Genomic DNA, 20840 nt, shown 5'->3' on the forward strand with positions numbered 1-20840 from the left:
GCCGCTCAGAGGGGAAGGGTTGTTTTATAGAGGGCTGAAGGGCTGGGGGGTGGGGAAGCCAAAAGCCGAGGTGGTGGGCAACTGTTGGTCAGTTTGAACTGCTGGGCGGGAAGCTGGGCAGCGGGAGGGCTAGGGCCGGTATGTAAAGTGAGAGATAAGGGAGCCTCTTTGTGGGGGAGGGAAAGAGAGAGAGATTTTGCGGCAGGGGCAGAGTTTTCCAAACACTTATGTTTCCTTGTGCAACGGCGAACAGCTCAGAATGCAACTGAGATGCAACTACCTTGCGTTTGCTTTCCTTCCTTTTCTGCCTCATTTCTTTTTTTCCCCCAGACTCTTGTGCCCTAGGATTGTACTTCTAGCAAAGCCTTAGGAATAAGGTTTGCCTTGGGCTCTGTTTTCTAGAGAGTCTGGGATGAGACATGCTTATAAGCTGTTTGACCTTGGATACATGACTTAACCTCTCTGTGCTTCAGTTTTCTCATCTGTAAAACGGAGTCATAATGATTCCTAGTTCATGAGGTTGCAGCGAGTTAAGTATACGGAAGGGATGTAAATGTTCAGTTAGAGTTCATTGCCAGGTGCAAGTGACCCATGCCTGTAATCCTGGCATCTGGGGAGTCTGAGGGGGGATTGCTTGAGTCCAGGAGCTTGAGACCAGCCTGGGCAGCATAGCGAGAGCTCCTCTCTAAAACTAATAATAATAATAATTAGGCATGGTGGCATTATTATTATACTGATAATTCCAGCTACTCAGGAGGCTGGGGTGAGAGGACTGCTTGAGCCTGGGAGTTCAAGGCTGCAGGGAGCTGAGACTGTACCACTGCACTCAGCCTGGATCACAGAGCAAGACCCTGTCTCAAAAAAAAATTTAGTGTTCTCTGTTTTTAGTGCCCTGGGACCTGAGAATGCTCTGGACATCGGGACAGAGGCAGGTCATCAAGAGAAAAATGGAGATTTGAGCGACTTTCTCCAGGGCTCTCACCAACGACAGAGCCTCGCAGCTGAGGATGCCTGTTGCTACACACGCTTCGCCTCCTCCGCTGGCTGCCCCTGACCTTGGGGGAGTGGCCTGAGGCTGGAGAAGGAGCACTGGATTGACAGTCAACAGGAATTCATTCCAGCCTGCCTGACCCTCGGGGAGGCCTCCATATCTCAGAAGCTCAGTTTCCTTACCTGTAAGATGACTACACTGACTGAACACAAACCAAGTGAGCACTTTGCCCAGGTGGCGTCCGTGACTGTCACACCTGGAAGGGCTTAGAAGAATTTCTAGCCTTCTGCCTTCCTTTTACAGATGAGAAAACTGGGGCCTGAGAAAGGAAGTAACCTGGCCAGGACGGAAAAGGTTTGTGGATTACACAGAGACAGAGAGGGTGTGGCAGGGGAGAGAATATGCAAATTTTTTTCTGTTTGTGGGTTACACAGGACAGAGAGGGTGTGGCGGGGAAGGGAATATGCAAATTTTTTCTCAGAGCCCGTGCACCCACCTGGGAATACCTGGGAATAGCTTCATCGGGGATCTCAGAAAGCGGTATCTTTTCTGAGTCTGGAGACCCTTCCAGCCTCTGCCTGGGTGGGTGGATGTGTCTGGGAATGGGGAGCCAAGGCCCAGGAGTCCTGGCAAACGGCCCAGGCAGCCAGAAGGCAGGGCCAAGGCAGGCTGGGGCACATCAGCGCTGTTTACCGTGGGGCTGAACAGCCAAGCGTGGAGAACCCGGTCCCCTCCTCAAACCCCATGTCCTACTTAATGACAAACTTCTAGGGCCCTGAAGTGGGAGACTGGGGGAACATCTTCGGCTGAACCAGGCTGGGGCCCTCTGAGATTCTAGCTGAGCCTTTCCTCTCCCAGCCCTGGCTTGTTGATTGCCAGAGGGCGATTGCTGGGAAGAAAGGTGTGCTCAGATGAGTTTGCACTCAGGTATGAGAGCTGCTTCCTGGACAAGGGAGGAGAGAGAAGGAGGTGACAATGGTGTCCAGAGTCATGCCAGATGTTCACCGCCAAGGCTTCATGTGTGCTTCATGACAGTCCTGCCGGGGGGGCATTATTATAAACCCCCATTGTGCACATGCGGACACTGAGAGGGCTGGGACATGCCAAGGTACCATAGTAAGCCAGTTTCAGAACCCAAGCAGGCTGACCTCGGATCCAGGCCTCTACCTCCAGGGCCAAGTGCCTCCCAGGCTGCAGGGTGGGAGCTCAGAGGAGGGCTCTGCAGCCATCGGTGATGAGTGTGTGGTGGTTGCATTGACCATGGGAATAGGGTGTTCCCTGCTTGTTCTCAAGGAGCCCAGAGGAACTCACCGTGCAGGGCAGTTACAGCTCAATGAATTCATGCTCTTTTCTGTCATGTTACCCCAAAAAAGTATATTTTTTTCCTTTTCCCAAACAAGAAGCTGATCACCCCAACAGACCACTCCTGCCTGGTAGGACTTTGGGAGCTTCATTCTTTATGAGATTCTCTCTCAGGTAGAACCCAGATAGACCTTGCCCCCACTCCCAGAAAGTAGAGCAAAGCCCCTATCACAGGTGGGAGAAGAGCTGCCATCCTGGCTGCTTGGCAACAGCTGGGGGCAGCCTTGATCAGCCCCGTCTGAGGACTCAGGAGGGCCCCTGGCAAGAAGACTCATCCCATCCCCAGGAACTGTCAGTATCTCTAACTGATGTCCTTCAGGGCCTCACCACCTTAGTAAAGAACATTCACACTGCAGGGCTGTGGAGGCCAAAGAGGACGACCTGAAGGGAGAGAGGGTTGGGGAGAGCTCTTGAGTTGCTTTTTTTTTTTTTTTTTTTTTGAGATGGAGTGTCACTCTATGCCAGGCTGGAGTGCAGTGCAGTGGTGCGATCTCAGCTCACTGCAACCTCAGACTCCCTGGTTCAAGGGATTCTCCTGCCTCAGCCTCCTAAGTAGCTGGGATTACAGGCACATGCCACCACGCCCAGCTAATTTTTTTGTATTTTTAGTAGAGATGGGGTTTTGCCATGTTGGTCAGGTTGGTCTCGAACTCCTGACCTACGGTGATCCACCTGCCTCAGCCTCCCAAAGTGCTGAGATTACAGGCATGAGCCATCGCGCCCTGCCGAGTTGATACTTTTGAGGGCTGGGCCCAGGTAGAGAGGACAGATGCCCCACTGCCTCCTCCCACTCCAGCTTCCCACATTTATCTCCTTTGGGAAGCCTTTCTAGACACCCCCACATTCCCCAACTTCCTCATATATCCATGGAGACTCCCACACCCCGTACTACTTTCAGCTAAACTGCCACTTCTGCTCAGGTGGGGGCCACAGGAGCCTGGCTTTTCTGCTGGCCTCATGGTCTGACCACATTCAGATAGATGAGCGTGAATAAACATGACCATGCCTCCATCCCTCCAACACAAAGTAACGCGCACTGATGATTTTCAGGGAACACCTTGGGGCACAGGGACGAATAATACAGGTGTACTTATAAGGAGTTACTAGGAACTCCAGCTAGGAAGTGAGCCTTAGACATCAGCAGCGAATGAAACAATACTGTTCTGTAAATCAAGTTTTACTGTGCCCCAGGCTCTGTGATAAAGCATTTTATGCACATTCTCTCAGTCCTCATGCAACCTTATCAAACCACTATTCTCATTTTTTTTTATAGATCAGGATACTAAGACACACAGATCTTAACTTGCCTAAGGTGGCCACAGGGACAGCAAATGACAGAGCCAGGCTTTGCACCCAAGCAACACCACCTGTCAGAGCCACCAGCCATGTGTGGGACAGAGGAGACGAGGCCATTCTCAGCTTCAGGATCAGGAATGGCTTTCTGGTGAAGGTGACTTCACCTTCACCAGAGTGGCACCTAGATCAAAGGCACTGAGTTTTGGGCCATGAGAATTCTAGGAGCAAAGGTAGAAAGTGCAAGTCTAGGCTGGGCGCGGTGGCTCATGCCTGTAATCCCAGCACTTTGGGAGGCCGATGCGGGCACATCATTTGAGGTGAGGCATTTGAGACCAGCCTGACCAACATGGTGAAACCCTATCTCTACTAGAACTACAAAGAAAATTAGCTGGGCATGGCAGAGCACGCCTATAATCTCAGCTACTCGGGAGGCTGAGGCAGGAGATTCGCTAGGAGGCAGAGATTGCAGTGAGCCTAGATCACGCCACTGCACTCCAGCCTGGGGGACAGATTGAGACTCCATCTCAAAATAAATAAATAAAGATGGAGAAGGGGGCCATGAGCCAAGGAATGCAGGTGGCTTCCAGAAGCTGACAAAGCGAGGGAACAGATTCTTCCCTGGAGCCTCCAGGAGGAATACGACTCTGGGAACACCTTGATTGTTAGCTCAATGAGACTTGCTTTGGATTTCTGACCGGTGTGATAAGTGTGCGTTGTTTCAAACCATTTGTTAGAGCAGTTACAGGAAATTAATACAGTGCTCTTACCCAAGTACCACGTGGGCACTGGGGCTTCAAGCAACACTGTCCCATTGGCATTTTAGAAAGCTGGATTCAAATATTTACCAAGCTTTCTACATGCCAGGACCATGCTAGGCCATGGGGAGATAGTGCAAAAGAGAGGTGCAGCCTCTGCCTTGGTGGGGCTGTAACACATCGCTGGAGGTCACTCCAGCTGCCACACTGGATTAGAGGCCAGTGCAGGATGAGCAGATTATCACTAACTGGCAGGCTGAACAGAAGCAGTTCCTAACCGGCAGCTGCAGCTTTTGTTTATTGAAAAAAGACTTATCTGAAGCGCTCAGAGGACAGCACTTTTCAACAGATGTGCCAGAGCCGGCCCAGCAGCCACTTGGCTACAGCAAATTTGTGCCATGGCTGCCCACTGCCCTTTCCCAGCAGGGAAGCCTGAGGGTCTCAAGGGAAGAGGGGTGGGGGGGCCACCTGGGGTTTCTCAAAGCACCAAGCAGGAGTCTCCACTGAAGAAGTGTGCTGAGAGAAGGTAAGAGGGGCACTGAGGTGCCACCCCCAGCCCATACTCCAGTTCCTCCCAGGGCGTTTATCCAAGAGAAGTGTCAACATACATGTGCTGAAAGACACACCCCAGAATGTTTGTGGCAGAGCCATAATAGTCTCAAACTAGAAGTAACCCTAATGTCCACCAAGAGGAGAATGGGTGGCTGAAGTGTGGTATGTTGGCTGGGCACAGTGGCTCACACCTGTAATCCTAGCACTTTGGGGGCCCGAGGCGGGTGGATCACTTGAGGTCAGGAGATCGAGACCAGCCTGGCCAATATGGTGAAACCCCACGGTGGTGCGAGCCTGTAATCCCAGCTACTCCGGAGGCTGAGGCAGGAGAATCGCTTGAACCCAAGAGGTGGAGATTGCAGTGAACCGAGATCGCAACACTGCACTGCACTCCAGCCTGGCGACAGAGTGAGACTCCGTCTCAAAAAAAAAAGGGTGGTATGTTCCTACAAGGGAACACTGAACAGCAATGAGAATGAATGGGCCATCATGAAACCCGGCATCACTGATAATTCTCACCAACTTGATATCGAGCAAATGAAGCCAGATACAAAAGACCTGGCTCCGTTTACTTAATGTTTACAAAGAGGCAAAATGAATCTGCATGCTGGAAGTCAGGATAGGGTTCCCCTGGGATGGCGGAGGGCATAGCGATTGGCAGTTGGCACAGGGGCCCGTGGAGTGCAGGACACAAGTTAAACAGGAGTGTTTGCTTTGTAATAATTTATTGTGCTATGCACTTATGGGGTGTGTATTTTCTTTGTGCATGTTATGATGCGTTTGTTTTTTAAATTATTAATGAATGTACTACAGTGCTAGGGGATATTTTGGTGGCTACGTGATGTAGGGACATTGGCTTAGAGTTAGAAGGCCTGGGTTCCAGCCTTAGCGTGCTTGCACTGTGATGCTGCACACCCTGGGCTAGTTGTGGCCCCTTTTGGGGTCTCAGTTTTCTCTATCCTTAAATTGGGAAGGTGTCTATGTGGATTATATGATTTTTGCAGAAATTCAGCAGAATGCTGGAACTGTAGCTAACCTGACTCCTTATTTTAAAGAGAGAGAGAGAGCTCAAGATTTTGGAACTGGAGACGTTTTCCTGCTTTCTTGTTAGAGCCGTCATGCCATGATTTGGCTCCGTTACTAATGGCCCAATTATTTGACCTTGGCCTCAGAGACAGGTGTGTGATGGACCAGAAAGAACGCGGTGGGTTTTAGGATCACTCAGTTCAGGTCAGAATTCTGGCAGAGTCCCCACTTCAGTTGTGCGTGAACTTGGGCAGGTTACCGCACCTTCGCTCTATCACTGGCAGTGAGGGCGACTGTGCCCACCCTACTGGCGGATGGGAAGAGGAAGTGAAAAGTGCCCTCAACTATTGGAAGGGGGAAGCCCTGGGAAAGCGGACCCCACCTTTCCAGGTCACAGGCACCTTATTCTGAGAGCCTCACCTCACTGAGGGGGCCTGCCCACGAGGCCCAGGGAGTGGGGGTTGGGGAGGGATTGCAGTGTGAGGGAGCTGCTCTGTGGCCCTCTGGGGAGGGGCCTGGGCTAATGCCCTGGGGGCCTGTCATCCCTCCCATGTGATCTCCCGGTGCCTTGTGTGAACAGCAGGTGCCAGGAAAGCCTTGCTGAGCTGAGTGGAGGTCCAGCCTTTCACGCTGTGCTCAGCTCAGTATGAGAGCACTTGGGAAATGGGTAAGGATCCTGACCATGAGAAACAGCTGGAGGAACTGCTGGCCTTGAAGTGGAGTCACTCAGAGAAGACCCCAGGGCCCATGGTCCACTGCTTTTGCAAATCCAACTGGCTCTCTGGATTTTCTGGCCTTTTGTATGGAGGCTAGTGTTTCTCCATCTCTGATTTGTTCTCAGAGAATCCAAATCTGCTTATTTTAAATGGTTTTCTTTTCTAATTATATAAGGCACATATGTTCCTGCAAAAAAAAAAAAAAAAAAAAAACTGAAATGCGTAGAAAAGCAAAATAAGAAAATAAGGCTGGACGTGGTGGCTCACGCCTGTAATCCCAGCACTTTGGGAGGCCGAGGCGTGTGGATCACCCGAGGTCAGGAGTTTGAGACCAGCCTGGCCAACATGTTGAAACTCTACCTCTACTAAAAATACAAAAATTAGCCAGGTTGTGGTGGTGCATGTCTATAATCCCAGCTACTTGGGAGGCTGAGGCAGGAGAATCGCTTGAACCCGGGAGACAGAGATTGCAGTGAGCCGAGACTATGCCATTGCACTCCAGCCTGGGAGACAGAGCAAGACTCCATCTCGAAAAAAGAAAAGAAAGAAAGAAAGAAAGACTCATCCAATTGCCAAGTGGCTCACGCTTGAAATCTCAATACTTTGGGAGGCCGAGGTAGGAGGATAGTATGAGTTCAGGAGTTCGAGACCAGCCTGGGCAACATGGCAAGACCCTGTTTCTACAAAAAAAAAAAAAAATTTAAATTAGCTGGGTATAGCGAAGCAAGGCTATAGTACCAGCTACTAAGGAAGCTGAGGTGAGAGTATCACTTGAGTCTGAGAGGTTGAGGCTTCAGTGAGCCAGGACTGCACCACTGCACTGCAGCGTGGGTGACAGAGCAAGACCTGTTTCAAAAGAAAAGAGAAAGAAAAGAAGACTCACTCTATCACTTCATCATCTGGAGACTGCTATGGTTAACATTTTTGTGTATATCCTTCAGATTTATATCCGTGATCAGGAGGTATATTTGATCAGCCAGGGTGTTTGGTTGCAGGCAACAGAAATTGTCTCCGGCTAGCTATGTTAGCTAAGGCACAATTGGCTGCTGTACTAGGTAAATCCGCAAATCACAGTCGCTTTACACAATGCAAATGTATGTCTTGCTCACATCAAGCCCCACATAAAGGGAAGTCCCCCCATTCAATGCCTGGATTCCTAGATGACGAGCCAACGTGCTGTCAGCAGGCAGGGGAAGAGAGCATCCAGAGGAGTCTGCAGGCCTGAAGGGGTGTCCACATGGTTCTTCCTCTTTCCATTGGCCAGAATTGAGTCGCATAGCCACATCCAACAGAAAGGCTGTTGGAGGACTTGCAGAATTGATAGGAGGCTGAGCACCAGGCATGAGACTGAGCAGGCTCCAGGGAGCTCCAGGGAGCCAGGAAGCAATGCACATGGCAACCACCTCGTCAGCCAAGCAGGGTGGTTGCCGTTGCCAGGCGTATTGCCACCCCAGCCCCAGCACAGCTGCCAAGAATTGCCTCCAATTCCGCTGGGTGTCACTCTCTCGGGTTCCAGTGTCCTAGAAGAGCACATCTACTTTGTGAGGAAATCCCAGATCATGCCCTCACCCCTGGCTATACCAGGGCCAGGAGAGGCTGGATCTGGCTTCTGAACCTCATCATGGGAGGCAGGCATTTCCTTCAGCTGGGCTCACCCCTCTCCCTCCCCAAGAGATAATGTCCTTTTTCTTCTGTTTTTATTGCAGTAGAATTGACAACAAATTGTATATATTTAAGGTGCACAGTGTGATAATTTTACATATGTGCACGTGGTAGAGAGATTACCACAATCAAGTGAATGAGTACATCCATCCGCTCATGTCGTTACTTTTTCTGTGCGTGGTGAGAACACTTAAGATCTCCTTTTAGCAATTCCAAGCATGCAATATGCTGTTATTAACTGTAGTCACCATTCTATTCATTAGCTCCCCAAAACCTATTCCTCTTCCAGCTGAAACTTTGTACCCTTTGACCAACATATCCCCTTTCCCGCCCCCACCCCGCCTCCCTGGCAACCACCATTCCACTCTCTGCTATGAGTTTGATTTTTTAAGATTCCAGATATAAGTGAGTTAAAGCAGTGTTTGTCAATACGACAAAGAGAGGATTTTCTGAGGACCTGTTGAGAAAGATGATCGGTGCTGGACAGTTAAAACTAACAATGTTTTCTATTATCTCAGTAGACTGTGTTATTGGGCCTGGATCCTGCCCATTCTGCCAGTGCCCCCACCCATCCATGTAGCCGCTGAGTAGCCACAGCCATCCTGAGTTTCTTCAGCCATGGAGAGAAGTCAGAGCAGCTGGGAAATGGAATTGCCCAGAAGCCTCATGGAAAGGAGCCATGTGGAGTCCAAGGTGGCTCAAAGCTATAATGTCCCACCAAGGTCTCCATGTTAAGCCCCCAAATACACCAAGACAACTTCTCCAGCCTTCTTCATCACCAACACAACCCGTGGCCAACAAAAAGCAGTGAGAGAAATAGAAAGAGAAAGCCTACAAATGCAAATTTCAGTTTCGAGGTGTTTTGTCTTTTTTGGGGGACGGGTGGTTCTTGCTATGTTGCCCAGGCTAGTCTCGAAGTCCTGGCCTCAAGCAATCCTCCTGCCTTGGCCCCACAAAGTGCTGAGATTATAGGTGTGAGCCACTATGCCTGGCCCAAGGTGTTCTGTCTTTAGGGAACCTCATTCCATGATTACCCCAGTCCCTGATACACTCCAATCACTGTCTGAAACAATAAGTGCACAAAAAGATAAACAACATTGTTGGTTCTTAGGAAAATGCAAATTTAAAAGCATGAGCTATGACTACACATTCACCAGAAATGCCCAGAGTTAAAGAAAGATGACCTGGTCCAGTGGCTCATGCCTGTAATCCCAGCATTTTGGGAGGCTGAGGCAGGAGAATCCCACAAGCCCAGGAGTTCAAGACCAGCCTGGGCAACATAGTGAGACCCCATCTCTAAAAAACAAAAACAAAAAATGGCCAGGTGCAATGGCTCACGCCTATAATTCCAGCACTTTTGGAGGATGAGGCAGGCAGGTCACTGGAGGTCAGGAGTTCAAGACCAGCCTGGCCAACGTGATGAAACCCTGTCTCTACTAAAAATACAAAAATTAGCTGGGCTTGATGGCGTGTGCCTGTAATCCCAGCTCCTCAGGAGGCTGAGGCATGAGAATTGCTTGAACCCAGGCAGAGGTTGCAGGGTGCTGAGATCACACCATTGCACTTCAGCCTGGGCGAAAGAACAGACTCAGTCTCAAAAAAAAAAGAAAAAAGAAAAAAATTTAGGCATGGTGGCATGCACCTGTGGTCCCAGTTAATTGAGAGGCTGAGGCGGGAGAATCACACTAACTCAGGAGTTCGAGAGCAGCCTGGGCACTATAGCAAGACCCCATCTCTAAAAAAAAAAAAACTGGGGCATGGTAGCATGCACCTGTGTTCCCAGGCACTTGAGAGGCTGAGGTGGGAGGATCACTTAAGCCTGGGAGGTGGAGGCTGCAGTGAGTCATGATGGTGCCAGTGCATCCCCGCTGGGTGACAGAGTGAGACTCTGTCTCAATGAATGAATGAATGAATGAATGAATGATACTCTGTTGTGCTGCCAAATACTCAGAGCAACTGGAAGCCATCTACATTGCTGGTAGGAGTATACAATGGAATAACCATTTTGAAAACCTGCTTAGCAGTTGTGAAAGAAGAAATATACATATTGGCTTCTGCCATCAGTTCCTGGCACAGAGCTACTAAAAGTCTTGTAATTTTTTGGGGAAAATAGGAGTGCTAGGAGGATCTTTTGTTCTAATATTTAGTCTTTGACCCAGATTGCTAACACAGAGCTCCTACATCCCTGGGAATGTCCTGGGGGATAGGACCGTCTTTTGTTCTAATGAAGTGACTCTTCATGGGCTCTTGAATAGCGTCAAGATGAGAGCTGGTTGCCAGGGCAACCAACCAGGTGATTAAAGGACTGGAACTAGGCCAGTGTGGTGGCCCATGCCTGTAATCCCAGCACTTTGGGAGGCTGAAGTGGGAGGATTGCTTGAGCACAGGAGTTCAAGACCAGCCTGGGAAACAGTGAGTGAGACCTTGTCTCTACTAAAAATAAGAAATTGATGGCATGTCGGCACGCACCTGCAGTCCTAGCTACTCAGGAGGCTGAAGCAAGAGGATCACTTAAACCCAGGAGTTTGAGGTTGCAGTAAACTATGATTGGGCCACTCAAGTCTGGGCAACAGAGCAAGACTCTGTCTCAAAAAAAATAGGAACACCCAGCCCTGCCGCTCTGACCACCCTGGAAGGGAGAAGAGCTGAAGATTGGGTTAATCGCAGAGGCCAATGATGCAATCCATCGTACTTAGGTAATGTGTAATGACGCCTCCATCACAGCTCAAATGGCCAGGGTTCAGAAGAGCTTCCAGAGAGCTGAACATGTGGAGGTGCCCGGAGGCTGGTGCACTCAGGGAGGGCATAGAAGCTCCATGCCCTCCCCATGTGCCCGGCCCTGTGCATCTCTTCCACCTGGCTGTTCATCTGCATTCTTCGTAACAGCCTGTATAATAAACTGGAAAATGTAACGAAAGTGCTTCTGGAGTTCTGTGAGCTGCTCTAGCAAATTAACTGAACCCAAGGAGGGGGTTGTGGAAACCCCCGTTCATAGCTGGCCAGCAGCACAGGTTGCGACTGGCCTCTACAGAGGGAGGGCATCGAAAGTCTTGTGATACTGACCTGTGGGAGCTGAGGCTATCTCCAGGTAGGCAGCATCAGAGTTGAGTTGAGTGAGAAGACACCCAGCTGATGTTCGCCGCAGAACAGCTTGCTTGGTTGTCAGTGAGGCGAGACCTCACACAGCAGTGACACAGACACCTATCCTGTGACCCAGCATATCCACTTTCAGGTGTGGAGTGGATGAAAAATGAAAGCACACCTTCACACAAAGATTCATGCAAGCAGCTTTATACATGGCGGTCTGAAAGAGTAAACGACCCAAATGTCCATCAACAGGATAATGAGTAAACACATTGCAACATATCCACACAAAGAATGCTTCTCAGTGGGACAGATGGGCTAATGAGACATGTAGGGCCATGGACAAACCTCAAAAATGTGTAATGAACAAACGGAACCAGACTAAAAACAGCTCCTACCATGCAGTTCCATTTCTACAGAGCTCATAAATAGACAAATACGGTCTGTGGTGACAGAACTCAAAAGAATCAGGATACTTTCTGGGGTGACAGAAGTGCCCATATCTTGATCCAGGTGGTCACATAGGCCTACACATGTGGCAGCCCACTTAGGCATTGTGCATTTTACTGTATGTGATGTATGTATGAAGGTTTATGAAAAATTAAAAATTAATATGGGTGGCTCCTTTCAGGTTACAATGGACCCTTTCGGTGAGTGCTTATCTGTCCCAGATCTGGCTCCTCAGATCTGCCCTCTGGTTCCTGGGTGTGTAGGAGGACTTAACACTTCTTCCTGGATGCTGGACCACCCAAGGTGGGGACACCTGTCAGCTAGTCCCAGCTGGCCTTGATGGCCTGCTCTGTGAGGCTTGCAGCAAGTGAACATGGGGCATTCTTTGTCTCCACTGGACGGGGACCCATGGTTCCCTTACTGATTCAGTTGTTCCTCAGTCCTCGTTGGCAAAGAATAGTATCATGTATTGTCTTAATTGGCATTTCTTGGATTAGCAGTGAGCTCAGGTAGTGAGGTTGAACTTCTAAAATATGGTTACTAGGCGTCTTTATTTATTTATTCAGAGCCTGACATTTTCTTTTTACCTTTTTTTTTTTTTTTTTTTTTGAGAAAAAGTCTCTGTTGCTCAGGCTGCAGTGATGCATTCAGGGCTGACTGCGGCCTTAACCTCCCCAGCTCAAGCAATCCTCCCACCTCAGCCTCCTAAGTAGCTGTGACTACAGGCGCACACTACCACATCTGGCTAAATTGTTCTATTTTTGTAGAGATAGGGTGTCACTATGCTGCTTGGGCTGGTCTCAAACTCCTGGACTCAAGCAATCCTTTTGCCTCGACCTCCCAAAGTGCTGGGATTATAGGTGAGAGCCATCATGCCTGGCCAGAGCCTGACATTTTCTAGGGCCTCATTTCACATAACGGTTAACAGTGGAAAAAGAAATGAAAGATATGTTTCTGCCAAGCAAGCATTGCTAAAGGATATATTTTATTTTTTTGCAACAAGATTCTGTTTTTATTTCTTCTGTGGCTTTCCCAGGAGGGAGTATCTTTTTTGAGGGGTAATTTTTTTGTAACAATAATGATAGTAACAATAAAAAATGGAACCATCTGCTCATCCAGACTTGGTAAAACTGGATTGAATCCCTCAAATTTGACAGCATAAAGCGCTCCAAAGTTTTCCTCACAATCCTGTGCATTCTCCGGGGCAGAGGGTTCATGGCCCCCTCTGCATGTGCTCACCTCCTCCTCCCATGTTCACTCTACCCTGCACACACACAAGCACCAAATACTTGTGAGATGGGCTGGGGTGGTGAGGAGACAGGGGCCTAGCGGGCTCACCCAATTCAAGCCTATCTTCGTCCCACAGGCTCATCTCTCTTTCCTCTGCCTCCTTTCGTTTTGTTTGTTTGTTTTTTAAGACGAAGTCCTGCTCTGTGGCCCAGGCAGGAGTGCATTGGCACAGGAGGCTCACCGTAGCCTCCGCCTCCCAGGTTCAAGCAACTCTCCTGCCTCAGCCTCCGGAGTAGCTGGGACTACAGGCATGCGCCACCACACCTGGCTAATTTTTGTATTTTTAGTAGAGACGGGGTTTCGCCATGTTGTCCAGGCTGGTCTCAAACTCCTGACCTCAGGTGACCTGCACGTCTCAGCCTCCCAAAGTGCTGGGATTGCAAGGCTCCCTATCCCTCCTTGCTTCTCATTTTTTTCCCTCCTGAGAGCCTAACAAATTCCTTTCCCATGTCATGCCGGGCAGTTTCACCACCATCTTTTAAGGCCCTGGCCTTAGAATCTCAAATACCTCATCAATGTATTTTTACCAAATAGAGCTCCTATTCTAAGAATAATTGAATGCCAGCTACTTAGATGCACATTTAAAAATGTTACTTCGGCCAGGTGTGGTGGCTCATGCCTGTAATCCCAGCACTTTGGGAGGCTGAGGCAGGTGGATCATGAGGTCAGGAGATCAAGAGCATTCTGGCTAACAAAGTGATACCCCATTCCTATTAAAAATACAAAAAATTAGCCAGGCATGGTGGCTCACGCCTGCAGTCCCAGCTACTCGGGAGGCTGAGACAGGAAATCACTTGATCCCAGGAGGTGGAGCTGAGATCACGCCTTTGGACTCCAGCCTGGGTGACAGAGCAAGACTCCGTCTCAAAAAAAAAAAAAAAAAAAAAAAGAAAGAAAGAAATGTTACTTCACCATTATCATAGTAGAACTGCAGTGTTTTTCTGCTTCTGAACAGATTTCAGGCTGCTTCCCTCAATCTTCCAAGCTGGGGAAGAGCATCGCACCAGTCTGACAGTGCACACAGCGCTCTGATGACCTGGAGCCAAGGAGGGTGAACTGAGTTCAGACTCTGGAGAATCTTCAATGCCAGGGGAAGGATTTGGATTTGATTTTTCTATTCAGGGATCCAGCAAAGCTTCCAAAGCAAGTCTATGACTTCCAGAATGGAAGGAGGGTGACTGGAGGGGGCTAGGCAGAGGATGAGGGCTGGTCTTAAAGCCAAGACAGGTCTGGGAGACTCCAAGGAATATCCACAAACTTTAGTAATGGGGAAGGAGTGACCGAGGAGAGATGAGATGTCTCCAGATTGAAGCCTGAGTATCTAAAGCTGAAGTCGACTTTCCTTCCTGGTTTGGAATAGTCTGTAATTTTCTAGCCACCATACTTAACACAGGCCATTACTGCTGAGATAGGACTGGCCGAGGCTGGGGGAATATCTGAAACAATCATTAAGCATAGCTTGTACTGGACACACACAAGGCACCCTCGAACAGTGGCGCTATTGAGGCGAGTGTTTCAGCCCAGTTCCCCTGAAGGTTTTTCAGCCTCCCACCCTATTTGGTTTCTTGTATTTCCAAATAGAATCCTAGGCAGATGCATGTATGGAGTTCTTTGTATCAAATAACAACAGTGGCCAGTATTTATTGAATGCTGTGCCAAGCGCGGTCCAAGAGGTTTTCATCCTATAATTTATATACATAAACGTGTGGGTGCGGTACACACACACACACACACACACACACACACTTTTATATTCCTCACAACCTCACGAAGTAGGTACTTTTTTACAGATAAGAAACCGAGGCAGAGAAATTAACTAACTTGCCCAAGGTCACACAGCCAAGAATTGACGGAGCCAGTATCACAACCAAAGTGCTGATGGGTTTATTTTCTGGAAAAAAGCAAACTAGGAGACAGCAGAACAGGCCTGTGGCCCCAGCTTGACTGCTGACCAATACAAGCTTGACCAGGCTTTTAAATACATACTCTCTCATGATGACAGTTTTGGGAGCAATAGATACGCTCACGTCTCAGTGTAGATGGCGGTTTCATGGGTATATACGTATATCAAAACTCATCAAGCAGTACACTTTAAATAGGTGCAATTCATTGTGTGTCAGCTGTTTTTATTAGCTTTTTAAAAATGATAGCAATTATATGATGGAATTAAAACGTTTGTAATATTTCTACAGTAACTCTCAATTATCTTATGAGACTCCATTATGACATTCAAGCACGATACATAAAATCCATGGTTCATTTTTGAATCGAAGAAGGATCGCTTTGAGAATTTTGCTATGCCTCAGAGGAGCAAAATGTCTCCAAATTGAAACTGAGAGCTACGACGACTCAAGAAATGTTTTATATGTAATCCCAGCACTTTGGGAGGCCTAGGCAGGTGGATCACGAGGTCAAGAGATCGAGACCATCCAGGTCAATATGGTGAAACCCCGTCTCTACTAAAAATACAAAAAATTAGCTGGGCACGGTGGCGTGTGCCTGTAATCCCAGCTATTCGGGAGGCTGAGGCAGGAGAATTGCCTGAACCCAGGAGGTGGAGGTTGTGGTGAGCCGAGATCACACCATTGCACTCCAGCCTGGGTAAGAAGAGCGAAACTCCGTCTCAAAAAAAAAAGAAAAAGAAAAAGAAGTGTTTTATAATATGGCATTACTGAAAATAGAACAAAGTAGCAAAGATGCTGTTTGTAACAACATAGTGATTTTGCTGAAATAAAGTAAAAAAAATTGTGGAATAAATATACAGCAAAAATTTTAAAGTATACCCCCCACCTTTGCTGCTTGAAGGATAAAATCCAACTCCGCCCTGAAAGCCACGCTCCCTCTCCATCACTGTTCCAGAAACACTGGTTCCTTTCTGGTTCTTCACACTGTGGGGCCTTCACACGTGCTGTCTGTTCCCTGAGCCTGGAACTCTCTAACCCCAGTCCTGCATGGCCGGCTCCTTCTCAACCTCCAGGACTCATGCGAAGGTCATCTCATCTCCTCTTTCTGACCACCCAGAATTCAAAAGGACTCTGTTCCTTTGCTCCTACAGTTAGAGCTTTATTTCTAGACTTGTTCTTGTCCTCTGAGTGGGGGAGGTAGGCCTGTCCCCACTGTGCTTCCAAAGCCTTTTGCAACACTGGAAACAAAAGGCACTTTACAAATGTGTTGGAAGGATGGAGGGATGTCTTCTCTCTGGAACTCTGGGACCTCAAAAGATGGGTGCCCTGAAGAGAGGACCTCAGAATTTTCTAAGTCCAAATATGCAGCAGGATGACCACTCCCTTACTTTTAGTTTTTTCTCCCCAAACAGAGGCAGCCCCAAACTCTGGTAACACCAACTCTGGGTAAAGAACAAATTCCAGGAGGAAGTGACTTCTCAGAGACCAGGCCCTAGCCCACAGGAATGTAGCCAGAGACTCAGGTTTTCTGTCCAAGCACGATGGCATTGGTTAACTATTTCAGTGTAAATTCTTAGAAAATCCTATGAGTTGGAATGCTGGCAAAATCGGCCCATGCTAGGGGTCACCCAAAGTGGTTGGATTCAGGTGTTCAAGCACAGTTAGTCTCTGAGCTCCTCAAGGACAGGCGTAACCTTAATCTAGCACTGCACTGATGGTTCCTGGCACAGAGCCGGACACATTGCAGGTGTGCACTAACCCTGTTGTGATGAAATCAGCAAATTCCATTTAGAGAATATATGCTCCCTGCACATGGTACACCCTTTATACATTGTCTCCATTCATCTGTATCACAATTCTGTGAAGCAGATGTTCTATCCCCATTTTGCAGAGGAGGAAATGGAGGTTCAGAGAAAGGTAATTTGCCCAGGGTCACACAGCCAGTGAAAGTCAAGGCCTCTCCAAGCAGAAATGCCTCCCAATATTAAAACAATGGCCTGAAATGACAACTGCTGTTTTAGGGGCCAATAGATTAACGTCCCTCCCTTGAAGTACTGGTTCCCCCATTCCCAGCCTCTCTGCTGCCCAGGCTGTCTCCTCCACCCCTCACTGCTCTGGCCTTGCATGAATTCGGTCCTCTCCACTTTCTGGGTTCTCCTCTTGCCTCTCTGATGGCTGTTCTCCTTCCATTTCCTAAAGGTAGGTGCTCCCCAACACTTCTCCTTGGAGCTCTCTCTGGGCTTGCCTCTCAACTCTGCATGCCCAGCTCAGGCCTCTCCCAGAATGTCCAGATCCACCCAGCCCCTGAGGACTGCTGCTAGTTACTCCTCCCAGGAGGCAGGTCCGGCTCTGAAACCTTCAATGGCTCCCCAGGGCCCATCAGAGGCACAGCAAACTCCTCCTCGAGGCATTCAAGACTCTAGCACACCTGTCCCTGCTTCACTCCCAATTCAGAGCCTTCATCCATCTGTGCTCAGAACCTTTATCCTGCTGTCCCTTCCTCAAAGCTGCCCTCCCTTCTCCTGCTGCTCACGGAAACTCTAACTTCCTGGTCCATGGCACATGCTCCTTGTCCATGAAGTCCTTCCTGACCCCGTTCCCCAGGTAGGTGTGGTTCTCCCTCTTCAGGAGACTCCTTGGAGAGCTCACCCCAGCATTCTCTGGGCAAAACCTACTTCTGTGCTTAGTTCAACTCTCCATCTACACTGGATGAGAAAGGAAACTCCATGTGGCATCAGGGGACAATGGCTGTTCTATAGCATTGCACTTCTTTCTCTGAGTCTCCCCAGCTGCAGAATGAAGTGGTGGAACTGGATCAGCATTTCCCCAATTTCTGTCATTCAAGTACCACCCCTGTCGCTTTCTTCTTATACTACGGGTACTGTCATACACTTACTCTTTATCTACTCTTTTTTAAAAGACTATAAATAAAAAGGAAACCTCATATTGCTTATTATGAGTGGAAAGCCAATGTCACTTTTAATAAAAGCTGCAATAATGAAAAGGTCATCATGAAAATAAACATAACTGACAAAATAAGAAATGTCTTCATGATGCCTTCAATCCTCCCGTGCAGAATTCTGGGAAACAATCTACTAGATTGTCGGAGGCTTAGTCTAAGATAAATAAAGCTGGACACTAGCTAACTATGATAAGGACAGAATTTAATCAGTCATAACTATTGCAGTAGGGAAAACTAGTATGAACTGAACTCAACATCGATTCGTACGAAAGTAACAGGGCATTTTGAAAAGGGATGAGGGAATAGGGAGAAAGACAAGCAGCAAGTTTAACAGAATCAGGGAAGTGAGAAATGACAAAGGGTCGGTCAGTGTAGACCGGCTGTGTCTGCTAGCTGCCAATGATCAAAGTTAGGATGCCACCCTCCCACAGAGACTGGGAGATAGAGACTCTAACCTCAGGTGTTGGATGAAACCAAAAAACGGTAAATAATTTGGCAGCCTTGAGTTTTCTCAGACAGGCACTTTAAGAGGGGGTTGGGGCCAGGGTTGCCTTAGTTAGGGGCCCCCAAACCGCTGGGCTGCAGACCGGTACTGGTCTGTGGCCTGTTAGAAACCAAGCAGTGGCATTAGATTCTCACAGGAGCTAGAAGCCTGCCATGAACTGCACGTGCAAGGGATCTAGATTGCATGCTCCTTATAAGCAACTAATGCCTGATGATCTGAGGTGGAACGCTTTCAGCCCCCATTTTTTTTTTTTTTTTTTGAGATGGAGTCTTGCTCTGTTGCCCAGGCTAGTGTGCAGTGGCACACTCTCAGCTCACTGCAACCTCTGCCTCCTGATTTAAACGGTTCTCTTGTCTCAGCCTCCTGAGTAGAAGGGATTACAGGTGGGTGCCACCACACCCGGCTAATTTTTCTATTTTTAGTAGTGATGGAGTTTCACCATGTTGGCCGGGCTGGTCTTGAACTCCTGGCCTCAAATGATCTGCTCACCTTGGTCTCCCAAAGTGCTGGGATTAAAGGTATGAACCCCCACGCCAGGCCTTCATCACAGAATTATTGCCCACCCTTACCACCCTGTCCATGACAAAACGGTCTTCCATGAAACTGGTCTCGGTGCCAAAAAGCCAGGGAACTACTGATCTTAGGGATATGACCTTGAGTTAACAGAAACTGTGCTGCTGTCTGTTCAGTCTTTATAAGCCAAAATTGAAACCTAGTTAAGAAGAGGGCTCAGAGGAGCCTGGCTAGGTTCCATCAAGAAGAGAATCATTATCAGCTTCTTTACCTTAGCCCCCACCCCCAAAAAAGCATCGACATTGTGACTATGTAGCAGGTGTTTCACAAAGTTATGAAGCAGTTACAATGAATATCATCCTCATCACAAGGCTGAGAAAACTAAGGCTCAGAAAGCTGTGGCCAAGTACCACAGCCAGAAGTAGCAGTGCTGGGACGTGAACCTAGGTCTGGGTCTCACTGGCTCCAGGATTCACTGTCATCCAAAGCCCACAGCTCCATTCTGTTTCTAGGCTCTATCTTTGAGCCATCCCTCTCCTGCACATGCGCATTTGATGAATGCCACTGGTCCAGAGCACTGAATCTAGGTAAGTATATGGCACTGGGCAGTGGATCTCAGCTCTGGCTGCACACTGGAACCACCTGGGGAGCTTAAAAAATACTGAGGCCTGGGCCCCACCCCCAGAAGCTCTAAAGTAACAGGTCTGGGGTGCAGCCCACAGGGATTTTTAGAAGATTCCAGGTGATCTCTTTCAGGGGCCAGGTTTGAGACCGACTGTGCTAGGAGCCTTCACAGTTAGCCCATTTGATCCTTACAGAGGCCCTCTGAGAAAGGAAGGCAAGGGCAATGCCCACGTCTGGCTGATGAAGAAAAGTGTTGAGAGGCTAAGGCTCAGATGGTAAGATCTGCTCAAAAGCAAAATTTCTGACCTCCAGCTCTGAGTTCTCTGCCAAGAGGTTCTGCTCTACAAGGCATAATTAAGGAAAAAAAGCCACGTTCCCAGGAACGAGCTGTTGAATTTCTCTTGTACGGTAAGTCATTTCTCGGCCCCACTGAACACATGGAAGAGAGGCAGAACCCAAAACAAGACCAGGGGATCCCAGCAAGGTGAGCGGTGACCTCCTTGCACATGAAGTGTTCCCCTGGCAGAAGCCAACGCGGGGCTGGGGGACAGGGGCCTGCAATTCTGTGATAGCGTTGGGGCCTGTTTTCCACACCCAATTTTCTGCAATGGTCTGTCATCTGGACTCCTCTGCACCCATTGGGAGCTGGGAGCAGCCTAGGAAGTCGATACGCATTCCTATACCCTTCCAGGCAAGCGTCCTGGGCCACCTAGCCCTGTCAGGGTCCAGGCCACGGGATCCCCTGTGCCTAACATTGGGTCCACCAGCCTGGTCCGGCCCTCGTGTTCGCTCACTGATGATTCACTGAGGGGGGGAGCCGGTTTCCCACCCTTGGGAGAAGAGGGGGCGCTGTCCACCCTGGGGAGACTTGGGGGACGTCACTGCTCACTCTTGGGGGACTTAAAGGTTCCTAGTGGTGGGCAGTCGACAGTGTCCACTTCTGGAGCCAGCAGTGACTTCATCTGGAAGGTCTGAGGTTCACCTCAGCCTTGTGGCCATGAGAGGGTAGAGGGCCCCTACCCACTCCAACGCCCTCAAAAATGCAACAATCCGAGGCACACCTTAGGGCGCAGCCTGGCTGTGACCCAACAGAGAACGGCCACACCCCCGGGAGAGGCCGGGTGGGGACCGCAGGGCACAGCTCTCCC

The 20840-nt window shown here is 48.9% G+C and overlaps 1 long non-coding RNA gene across 1 annotated transcript; it reads left to right on the plus strand.

Annotated features, from left to right (window-relative positions):
- Nucleotides 1-1114: 1114 nt before the first annotated feature.
- Nucleotides 1115-9538, plus strand: LOC144577325 (uncharacterized). Its single transcript, XR_013520867.1, has 3 exons — nucleotides 1115-1208; nucleotides 1295-4930; nucleotides 8879-9538. It is a non-coding gene; the product is annotated as an uncharacterized LOC144577325 (long non-coding RNA).
- The last annotated feature ends 11302 nt before the right edge of the window (nucleotides 9539-20840 follow it).

The sequence above is a fragment of the Callithrix jacchus genome, chromosome 8, assembly GCF_049354715.1.
Source record: "Callithrix jacchus isolate 240 chromosome 8, calJac240_pri, whole genome shotgun sequence".
Lineage (NCBI taxonomy): Eukaryota > Metazoa > Chordata > Mammalia > Primates > Cebidae > Callithrix > Callithrix jacchus.